The sequence below is a fragment of the Taudactylus pleione genome, unplaced genomic scaffold, assembly GCF_031769625.1.
Source record: "Taudactylus pleione unplaced genomic scaffold, aTauple2 ptg000216l, whole genome shotgun sequence".
Lineage (NCBI taxonomy): Eukaryota > Metazoa > Chordata > Amphibia > Anura > Myobatrachidae > Taudactylus > Taudactylus pleione.
In genome coordinates this window covers 12,858,047-12,868,895 of record NW_028284618.1, presented here as the reverse complement: position 1 = coordinate 12,868,895, position 10,849 = coordinate 12,858,047, and positions in this window count along the sequence as shown.

Genomic DNA, 10,849 nt, shown 5'->3' with positions numbered 1-10,849 from the left:
TGCTTACTAAAAATAAGTGATACTTAGGGGTTGGAGTAGAATTTTACGAATTCCGCATGGATATTCTTAAAACCTGGACTGTAATGGCAGAGTTTGGGAGCCTCTGTTCTAAGGGGGTCAACTCAATTAGCCATGAGTAGGGGGGAATTGCCATTGCAACTGCGTGGAAACGGCAACGGTTTTGTAACCCCCCTCGCTTACCCTGGATGTGCATATTTTTGTCCACAGCCCTATACGGCTGCAAACAAAAATAAGCAAGACCAGATATAACGTAGGTGTGGCATGTATATCTGCAATTATTCGTGCCGCTAGTTCCCACCGCTGGTGAGTTTGTTAGACAATGAAAACGTTTAGTCTCTTTCTATACAGTGCAAAAGGCTCAGTATAAACAAATGAAGAAGCATTATTTATCACTAGTGGCAGTGGGTCCCCAAAAAGTATATTTTCTAAACGCCACATGTCACAGTGATAAGGAATTATGAATTGGCGGTAGTTTAAATGCTGGGCCATAGCAGGGCTCTATGCCACCCTGTGCCATCCTTAGGGCACTCTAGGCAGCTGTACAGGTTGCAGGGTGTGGGACACAGCGTTATTGGCTGAAAGGTGTCATTTTGGGCAACCTGCAAGCCAATGCAGCTGCCGTGGGGCAGAGTCAGTGCACCCTGGGTGACGGCACAGCTCGTACAGGCCTAATTACGGCCCTGGGTACATGGAGGCTGATGGGGAGGAATCAGAAGAACCATTTCTCCCCATAAATTCAGAAAGGCCAATGCAATCTGAAAGATTAAGCTTTTCAGAGGTTGGTCAACTGGCCCAGATCCCGGTCCCCAATTAAGAATAATGGGGCCTGTGTTCTACAGCTTTAGTTTGCCTAATGCAATAGGTATGACTGGTATCTCCTGCATTAGGCATTTCTGCCACTATACCTAACCCATGTGCAAACAGCTGTTCATGCAGCGGGATTGGGTGCAGAGCTAAAATTGATTAGACACCATCTTTCTCCTGTCACACTTACATTACTGGATGAGTGGAATCCAGCAAGGTGGGACGCTCTCCCAGGAGTCTGGGGGCAACAAAGCTCGTAAGTCACCCAAACATTGCCAGAGAGAAGGAATGTATGCCATATAATATGTTACAGGGCTGCAGGGATGTCCCCAGGACTGGGCAACAGAGGCAGTGTATCTGGCATATTAACATTCCTGCTCCTCACACTGATACCCATGAGTAAGCAAAAGCAGTGTCAGACTGAGACATAAAGGGCCCACTGGGGATTCAGTGATAGGGGCCAATGCTTAAAGGGTGTGGCCATTCACCAGAGGGGGTGTGGCCATCCACCAGAGGGGGTGTGGCCATCCACCAGAGGGGGTGTGGCCATCCACCAGTTTCTTGGCTAACCATTAGGCAAATCTTGGTGAAGTTTCTATAGAAGCAAACCAAGAAACAATGTTTATCAGTGGTCCTGCTCCACAAGGTAACCGACCCTCTAATAGAGTTGCAATGTCCAATTCAGTGCACAGTCTGGTACATGACACCTAGAGGAGGGGGTGGAACCACAGGCAGTGGGGCCCACCGGGGATTTCCGCTGTACCCATGTGGGACAGTCCATGCCTGAGTAGAAGTCATTTCTGGATATTAGATGCCCTAGTCACAGCAATACCTATATAACATTGTGTAATTATTGCTGTTTTACGTCCAAAAACCTTTCCCTATAGTAGGTAGAGTGGAATGTCTCAGCGGGTGTGATTATAATATATCAACAGCCATAATGTCAACATTCATCATGTCGACAGTGGTGAAATGTTGACATGTTAGAATGTCGAAATATCACCCTTGGTGGCCCAGCGGTGACTTACCTGCTCCCGGCTATGACAGCGGCTCCAGTCGGCTTCCCAGTTACAATGGTCATGTAATCGTCACCTCTGAATCAGGCGTCCTGGTAAGCATTCTTCTGCTATCAGTATCCCTAATCCCTACCCCTAACCCTCCCTCTAGTGCCTAACCCTAATCTCCCCCCACACGCAGTCTAACCTTAACCCCCCACCTCGCAGGCTAACCCTAATCTCCCCCTAGCATGCAGTCTAACCCCAACCCCCCCTGCAGCCTAACCCTAAACTCCCCCCAGCACGCAGTCTAACCATAACCCACCTGCAGCCTATCCCTAACCTCCCCTATGCACATAGTCTAACCCTAACCCCACCCCCGGAGGAGGCAGCCAGAATGTCAGCATTCATGTTTGCCCCCCCCCACCCCCCACGCAGCCTAACCCTAATGTCAACATTCTGGCAATGTCAATATTTCACATGTCAACTTTGTGACATACTTGTCTACTTTTTTATCTCCTCTCTGGGGGAGAAGCCCTGAGAGAAGATGCAGCTGGTTACTTAGACACCCCTGCCTACGGACCCCGATTCCCGGCAGTGTTAGCTCCCCATCCTGCTTGCTTCACTAGGAAGCGAGTGGGATGTGGCCACTCTTCTGGGGGTGTGGGAAGACTGCCTGAAAAATCTGGAGCGTCCCACACCTTCCAGGAGATTGTGAGCATGTCGACACGTTGCCGGTCAACATTTTTACAATATCGACATCATAATTGTCGACATTGCCTTTGTCGACATTTTCACTACTTCCCTTTCAGGGAGTAATAAGAAATATGGTTACTGAGTCATGTTTCTGTATTGCTGGATATATACGTTTTTTTGTAGATATTAATCAGTATTTCTGGTGCCAGCTCAGGATGACATCAGCTAAACCCAACAATTGGGACCAGTAATGTTGACCATGCACGCTACAATTATCGGAGCGATCCGCCAGATATCCGCGGATCACCCCAATAATTGTAGCATGTGTGCGGGCGATCGAGGGTTAAATATCGCTCGGTCAGGCATGCTGGATTGTCCAGCATGCCCGTCCGATGCGATATTTATGAGGTAAACTGTCAGCCGCATCGGGCAGTGTATGCCAAGCCGCGGCCAACAGACAGACATTTCCTGTGTTCCTTCCCATGGAAGGAACCTTGGAAATGTCTCCTCCCCTGGGGGCGGAGCAGAGATGTCAGGGCTAATACACTGTGGGAAATCTCACAGTGTATGCCGCGGACATCTGCGGCTGGAAGGCCAGGTTCGTATAAATAAATGTATATTTGTCTATACTTTTTTGGAAAACTGATCTGAGTGAGTTATTAGATAACTCTTAACTCTATGGGGTAAATTTACTAACAATCGAGATAGGTCGAGATGACCCTCTCGGGTGGTTTATTGATTTTTTTCCCTGCTTGCAAATTGACTAAAGGCAAAGTCGGGTGAGTTAGAGAGAGATTTCTCTCATCTCACTCGTAAAACTCGGGTGAGATAGCAATCTCGAATCTTATCACCATCGGGCCAAATCGGAAGTACTTTTCACCAACAACATACATCTGTCAAATTTACTAAAAATCGGGATGACAAGCTCGGGTGAGATAGGAGCAAACTCTCTATCAAAAATCAATTTTCAAACTCTCAACCCCCTGAGCTGTAAGATGGTCAGAAAATACACACAAATCATTGTGATTTGTGTATGTTTCTTTCTGTAAATGGTGAAAATAGGGTTAATATGTAATTTAAAAAAAATGACATGAGGTGTCCCCCCCCCCCCCCAAAGACTAACCAGTCCCGGGCTTGCCAGCCTGTCCTGGTCCTTAATTTACAGGGAAAAAGAAAATGTGTAGGGTTCCAGTGTAAATTACGAACCAGCAACAGGCAGCAGGGACAGAGCTGGTTTTAAATATATGGAGAAAAAAAAAAAATGACGTGAGGTACCCCTTATATGTAAAATCTGTCCTAACGGGGGACTGATGCCACAGCAAGGGGTGCCCTTTCACCGGGCTCCCTAGCCGCAGCATCAGCCCTGACAGTTAGTCAGCCCAGGCCAGGGATCCCTGGGGAGTTGGGGACCCCCCAATAAAGGGTCACTCTCTCCAGGGCACCCCTGGCCTAGGCTGATAGCCCGCGGCTATCCCCGCCACCCTTGGGTGGTGGGTGGCAGGATGATAGTGTTAGGTGTAGTGTAAAAAATAAGAGATATGGTAAGACCTTACCTTTGTTATCTCTATTTCTACGAAGTCCATAGGGGTCCACAGGCGACCTTGGGGTAGAGGCTGATGACGTCAGTCATCGAGCACCTCAATAGTTAAATTTGTGCTCCCAGGATGCACCAGGTCCCTCCTATACCCCGCCCCATACCAAGGCACCTCAGTTTCGTAACAAGCCAATGGCAGGAGGACGGGGGAAAGAAGAAAGAACTTCTGGAACACACAAGTATCACATTCTCACATACAGAAGGAGACGGAAAAACCGGTGACCAGAATATAGCCCATCTGCAGCACAAGTGCGACAGGGTGGGAGTCCTGTGGATCCCTATGGACTTCGCAGAAATAGAGATAACAAGGGTAAGTTCTTACCATATTTCTTATTTTTTACTGCAGGGTCCATAGGGCTCCACAGGAGACCTTGGGGATGTCCTAAAGCAGTCTCCTTAAGGGTGGGGATGCTCCTATGCAGAGAGGAGGATCCGCCGCCCGAAGGAGGCATCCCAAGAGGCAAAGGTATCGAATGCATAATACCTTAGGAATGTATGGACAGTAGACCAAGTGACTGCCTTACACAGCTGAACAGCTGAGGCGCCACGACGAGCTGCCCACGAGGGACTCACAGACCGAGTAGAGTGAACTTTGACAGAGGACGGAACAGAAAGGCCCTCATGGATGTAAGCCTCTGATATTGCCAGGCGAATCCAGCCTGCCAACGTCTGCTTAGTGGCAGGCCATCCTTTATTTCGGAAACCAAAAAGGACAAACAATGACTCAGACTTCCAAAATGAGTTGGTACGGTCTTTAGAGCCCATACCACATCCAAGGAGGCCTCACCAGCTGAGAGGTCTGGGGAGTTAAAGGCTGGCACTACAATTTCTTCATTAATGTGGAAGCTGGATACCACCTTAGGCAGGAAACCAGGGCAAGTACGAAGAACCGCCCTGTCCCTATGAAAAATCAGAAAGGGAGGACGACATGAAAGAGCCCCCAAATCTGATACCCTTCTGGCCGAAGCAATGACCAGAAGAAACAGTTTTAATAGTAAGCCATTTTAAATCCACAGAGCCCAGTGGTTCAAATGGCGGTCCTTGTAGAGCACGAAGGATCAGTCAAATCCCACGGAGCCACCAGTGGGATAAAAGGAGGTTGGATGCGAAGCACCCCTTGCATAAAGGTGTGTACATCCAGAAGGATAGCAATCCTACGGTGAAACAGTACTGACAGGGCAGAAACCTGCACCTTCAGAGAAGCCAGGTGAAGACCATGATCTAAGCCCGCCTGTAGAAATGCTAAAATCCTAGATAGTCCAAATGTCTGAATGGTGTCACCCCAGAGGTTATAATCCTCAAAGAAATTGTGCCACCCTCTGTGATAAATTCTTGCAGAAGCATTCTTGCAAGCTCTGAGCATGGTGTTTACCACAGAGCTGGAAAAACCTGTGGAACTCAAGAGGGCAGTTTCAAGAGCCACGCCGTCAAAGACAGATGACTCAGGTCCGGGTAGAGGCAAGGACCTTGGGACAACAGGTCCGGACGTTGAGGCAACAGCATCAGAGTGTCAATGGATAGACCCTAAAGATCTGCATACCAGTGACATCTGGGCCACGCTGGAGCCACCAGCAGTAGCAGAAGGGAGAATGGAGGGAACCAGAAGCTGAAATACTTCCTGGTGAAGTGACCATTCCCCTGGATGTACGTCATAACGACTTAGGAAGTCCGCTTCCCAGTTCAGAACTCCCGGGATAAACACCGCCGATATGGCTGGGATATTTTCCTACGCCCAGGTCAGAATGCGGGACACTTCCCTTATTGCCGCCTGACTTCGAGTGCCTCCTTGGCGGTTTATGTAGGCCACTGTGGTGGCGTTGTCTGACTGGACTTGCACGGGTTTTCCGTGAAGTATGAGCCTTGCTTGCTGAAGAGCCCTTAGAACTGCCCTGAGCAAGGACTCCTCTATTGTCCACCTTCCTTGGAAGAAGTGTGAACCTGTCACTGCACCCCAACCTCGGGGACAGGTGTCCGTTGTCAACAGGACCCACTCCAGGATCTAAAAAGGGCGGCCCTTGGTGAGGTGACTTGTGTAGCCACCAAGTCCGAGACAGACGGAGACAGTACCAATGTCTGGGTTCGAATCCGACGTAGAGATCCGTCCCATCTGGAAAGGATCAGTGTATGTAGAGGCCGGGAATGAAACGGGCCATATCCACCATGTCGAATGTTGACACCATGGAGCCCAGTAACTGCATTGCCGAGTGAATCGACACCCGGCGACTGTGTAAGCAGCTGCGAACCCGCTGCTGTAGTGTGGTTATCTTGTCCCTGGTCAAGAAAATCCTCTGTTGTTGAGAATCCAACAACGCCCCAAGATGTAGCATCCTCTGTGAGGGCGTCAGCGAGGACTTCTTCCAGTTGATCAACCAACCATGGATTGCAGTACTGTGATTGTCAGCTATAGATGCTGAAGAAGCAAATCCGGAGACCTGGCTAACAGCAGCAGGTCGTCCAGGTAGGGCAACAGGCGGATCACAGTTGGGCCCCAATTACTGCCATAAGTTTTGTGAATACCCTGGGTGACGTAGACAGTCCAAACGGCAAGGCCTGAAACTGGAAGTGTTGTTGTAACACTGTGAACCTGAGGTACCTCTGGTGAGCTGAGGCTATTGGAACATGCAGGTATGCATCCTGAATGTCCAGAGACACCATAAAATCCCCAGGTTCCATAGCCAGTATAATCGACCGCAGGGTTTCCATTTTGAACCGAGGCACTCAGAGAAATTTGTTCAGGGACTTGAGGTTTAGGATAGGCCTGTATGTACCATTCGGTTATGGAACCAAAAAGAGGATGGAATAATACCCCACTCCCCTCTAGGGAGTAGGTACCGGAACTATAACTCCCTGCAGGAACATAGATCGTATAACTTTCTGCAGTTCCAATGCCTTTTCCTGATCCCTCTGAAGTCCCGTAGGGAAGAATTGATGAGGTCTGTTCTGGAAGGAAAGGGCGTACCCTTGAGAGACCACTTCCCTTACCCAAGTGTCTGTAGTAGTTTGACACCAACACTGGGTGAACTGAAGAAGTCGGCCTCCCACCTTGGGGTCCCCCAAGGAGAGGCCCACCCTGTCAGGCTGCGGGTTTAGCGTCGGGCTTTGCAGCTGGGCGCCTGGCACTCCAAGCCTGTTTCTTGGGCTTCGTGACCTTCTTAGTTCCTGACGGTCTAGGAAAGGACTGAACTCTGAGGACGGAAAGTCCGAAAGGACTGATTTCCTGATCCCGACGGCATTGGGGCCGAGGGTAAGCAGGCCGACTTGGCAGCAGCCAAAGTGTCCACGATTTGGTCCAAATAAGACCTGGCCAGTAAAGGGTAAACCTTCTAAACCTTTCTTGGACTCAGCATCTGCTCTCCAAAGAGAGCGTCTAGCTGATACTGCAGCCGATGAAATGCAAGATGCCAGGAGACTAAAATCCAAAGCAGCTTCATTCACAGATGTAGCCGAGTCTCTGAGGAAACCTACCAGTTCAATTTGTTCACTGGTAGCCTCTACAGGTAAGGACACCTCCAAGGCATTAGCCCAACGTTCCATGGCCCTGGTCACCCAGCATATAGCCATAGCTGGCCTAGCTATGGAAGTGTTGCACTTTTGACAAGACGCGTAATATGAGAATCCACCTGAGGCGTTTCCCCATTTAGAGAAATACTTCTCCTCGAATGGATAAGTGGCTTCCAACCGTTTCTGTGGTTGAAATCTCCTGCCTGGAGTTTTCCAGGCTTCCTCCAGATGCTCAACTAGCTGATCTGACAGAGAAAAAGCTGTCGCTGAGCTTTTAACTTCCTTAAAGAAAGCATGCCTGGATTTGGCTGCTGGGGTATCCTCATCCCCAATATCCATAGCCACACGGACTGCACGAATGAGGCCATGTACATAAATTTTGGACTTTGGTTCTGCCTCTTTTTGAGGGGGCTCTGTATCAGATAAGTCCTGAATTTCCCCATCATCAGTCGACACGTCATTATGATAGTAAGTGGACTGGGACGACAGTACCTCCTTCCTAGCGGTACGCTGGAAGGACTCCCCCTGTAACACCTCCGTCAGGTTTTGCACCGTATTGGAGAGAGTATTAACCCATACAGGTTCAGGTGACGCCTGGTAGGGAGTAGGTTGTAAGGGCATATTATGAGCCACAACCGTCGGGAATTCCCTGTGACGTAGATGGCATAGCTACCTGCGGAGTGTACCCAATTGTGGGGCCACTTGAAGTGCAGCAAGCCGACCCATCAGGGTAGTTAGTGCTTGTGCAAAACAAGCCAAGGGCGGCTCTTGAGAAGAGCTGGGCCCAACCGGTAGTCCTGCATTTCTGGTACACAGGGTACACAATCCTCCCACAATAATCTCTCCCTCCTTTATTCCAGCCAAACACCTGTTGCAGGACTGTGTGAGGAGAATATCAGCTTGTCCAGAATCACTGCCAGACATGATAAATGTATGTGTCAACCCCTCAGCTCAATAACAACTGAACTGTGAAGTAAACTAAACCCCTGAGCAGCACTGTCACTGCAAGGGCTAGTGAAATAGAAAGTACAGGGATAGTTAAAATGGCTGACAGAGAAAAGAATACAGTCAGACAGCACTAGCAACAGACACATACAATGCCAGGAAAACCTGCACTATCATCAGCTAAATAGACCTTGTGTCTAGTAGGAATAGTGCTAACATACACTGACCTACGTGGAGGAGAGGTATGCAGGGGACCCAGGCTCCGCAGCTCCCGGTGAGACCAGCATTTCTAGCACATAAAATGGCCACCAGAAGACTCACAGGGGGCGTTCCTCAGGGAGGAGAGCTGTCTGCAACCGCCAGACCGCTGTGGAAAGGCGCGCAGAGCATCGGGGGAGGGGCCGGCTGTGCCTTACAGGGAAGGCCCGCTCCCCTGGCATGCTGTTAACCCCAGGGATGCCACAACGTCCACACGCTGTAGCCCACTTCCCTGGTGGTCTAGTGTCAGAGCAGGTGCTGTGCCTGTTGACACGCGCAGTCCTTCCCAGGGACCCCCACCGAGAAGTAAAAAGAACTGTCTATCAGCGGTTGCCCGCTGCGGATGCCAGCTGCTTACCTGAAATGTTCCCCGTGCAGTCCGGCCACAGTTCTGGGTGTCTGGGGGCTTTTGCTAGCCAAAACCCCCAGACACCCGCCGCGATCCCTGGCGCCGTGCCAGCATCTCAGCGCCGGCGGGGTGTCGGAGTAGCAGCATGGGCGTCCTCCAGACAGCCCATGTGGACCACTCTGGAGAAAAAATATATATATTTTCAGGGGCTGTCCATGCAGCCCCCCTTGAAGTGACCCGGCTCCGTGCCGAACACCTACGAAACTGAGGTGCCTTGGCATGGGGGCGGGATATAGGAGAGGGACCTGGTGCATTCTGGGAGCACATATTTAACTATTGAGGTGCTCGACGACTGACGTCATCAGCCTATACCCCAAGGTCTCCTGTGGAGTCCTATGGACCCTGCAGTAGAAATTTGATTTTTCATCATTGTCTTTACAGTGAAACTACAGGTCCCAGCAAGCCTCCCCCGCATGCTGGTACTTGGAGAACCACAAGTACCAGCATGCGGGGAATTACAGGCCCACTGGTACCTGTAGTTCACCTGTAAAGAAATGGTTAATAAAAGCACAACACAACGTGAAAATAAGCTTTATTGCATCCATAAACAGACTTACACATACTGACCTGTTTCCAGATGTTCATGTCCCCTTGTCAACGTAAAGTATCCCATCGAATTACCTGTATATAAAGATCCAATACTCACCTTCCCTCGATGTTCTCCACAGAAATCTATTACGTAGGCCGGATACAGTGTAACAACATGCTTCTGCATGTTGTTACACTGCGCTAATGTCTGCTCGTGGGAACGAGTTCACTTCAGTTTCGGGCCGCCGGCCAATCAGCAGCGTTTAACTTTAGCGGCCGCTCATTGGCTGGGACCCACGTGGGGTTAGCCTCAAATCGCCTGTTGGTAAATTTTGAAAAAAAAAAAAAAAGGGATTAAACCACTCGAATTTTGGCGAGTTCCAACGAGATAAATCTCTTTGAAAATCGGGACCATTTCGAATCTTAGTAAATTTACCCCTATGGTTGCCCATTTTTTTACACATATATATATATATATATATATTAGGGGTGTGCACCGGACACTTTTCGTGTTTTGTGTTTTGGTTTTGGATCTGGATCTTTCTTCGTGTTTTGGATCTGGATTGGTTTTGCCAAAACCACCCTTCCGTGTTTTGGGTTCTGGGTTTTGTGTTTTGGATCTGGATTTTTTCTTAAAAAATAAAAAAAACCCGCTAAAATCACATAAATGGGCCTTTTTTTGTTCCTACGCTATTAATAACCCCAATAACATTAATTTCCACTCATTTCCACTCTATTCTGAACACCTCACACCTCACAATATTGTTTTTAGGCCAAAAGGTTGTACCGAGGAAGCTGGATGACTATGCTAAGCGACACAAGGGGGCGGCACAAACACGTGGCCCATCTAGGAGTGGCACTGCAGTGGCAGACAGGAAGCCAATCAGCGTTATGGTGCCCATTTGCATGTAGCACGAACCCGGGAGATCCGTGCTACATGCATCTGTGTGATTGGCACAGAGCAATGACAGGTCCGTGAGACCCGTCTGTGCTGCTGTGGTAAAAAAAAAAAAAAAAACCTGTGTAAAAAAAGAAAAAAATGGCGTGCACCCCCCCAAAAAAGAGCAACCAGCCCCGGGCATTAGTAACCCAGTGCTG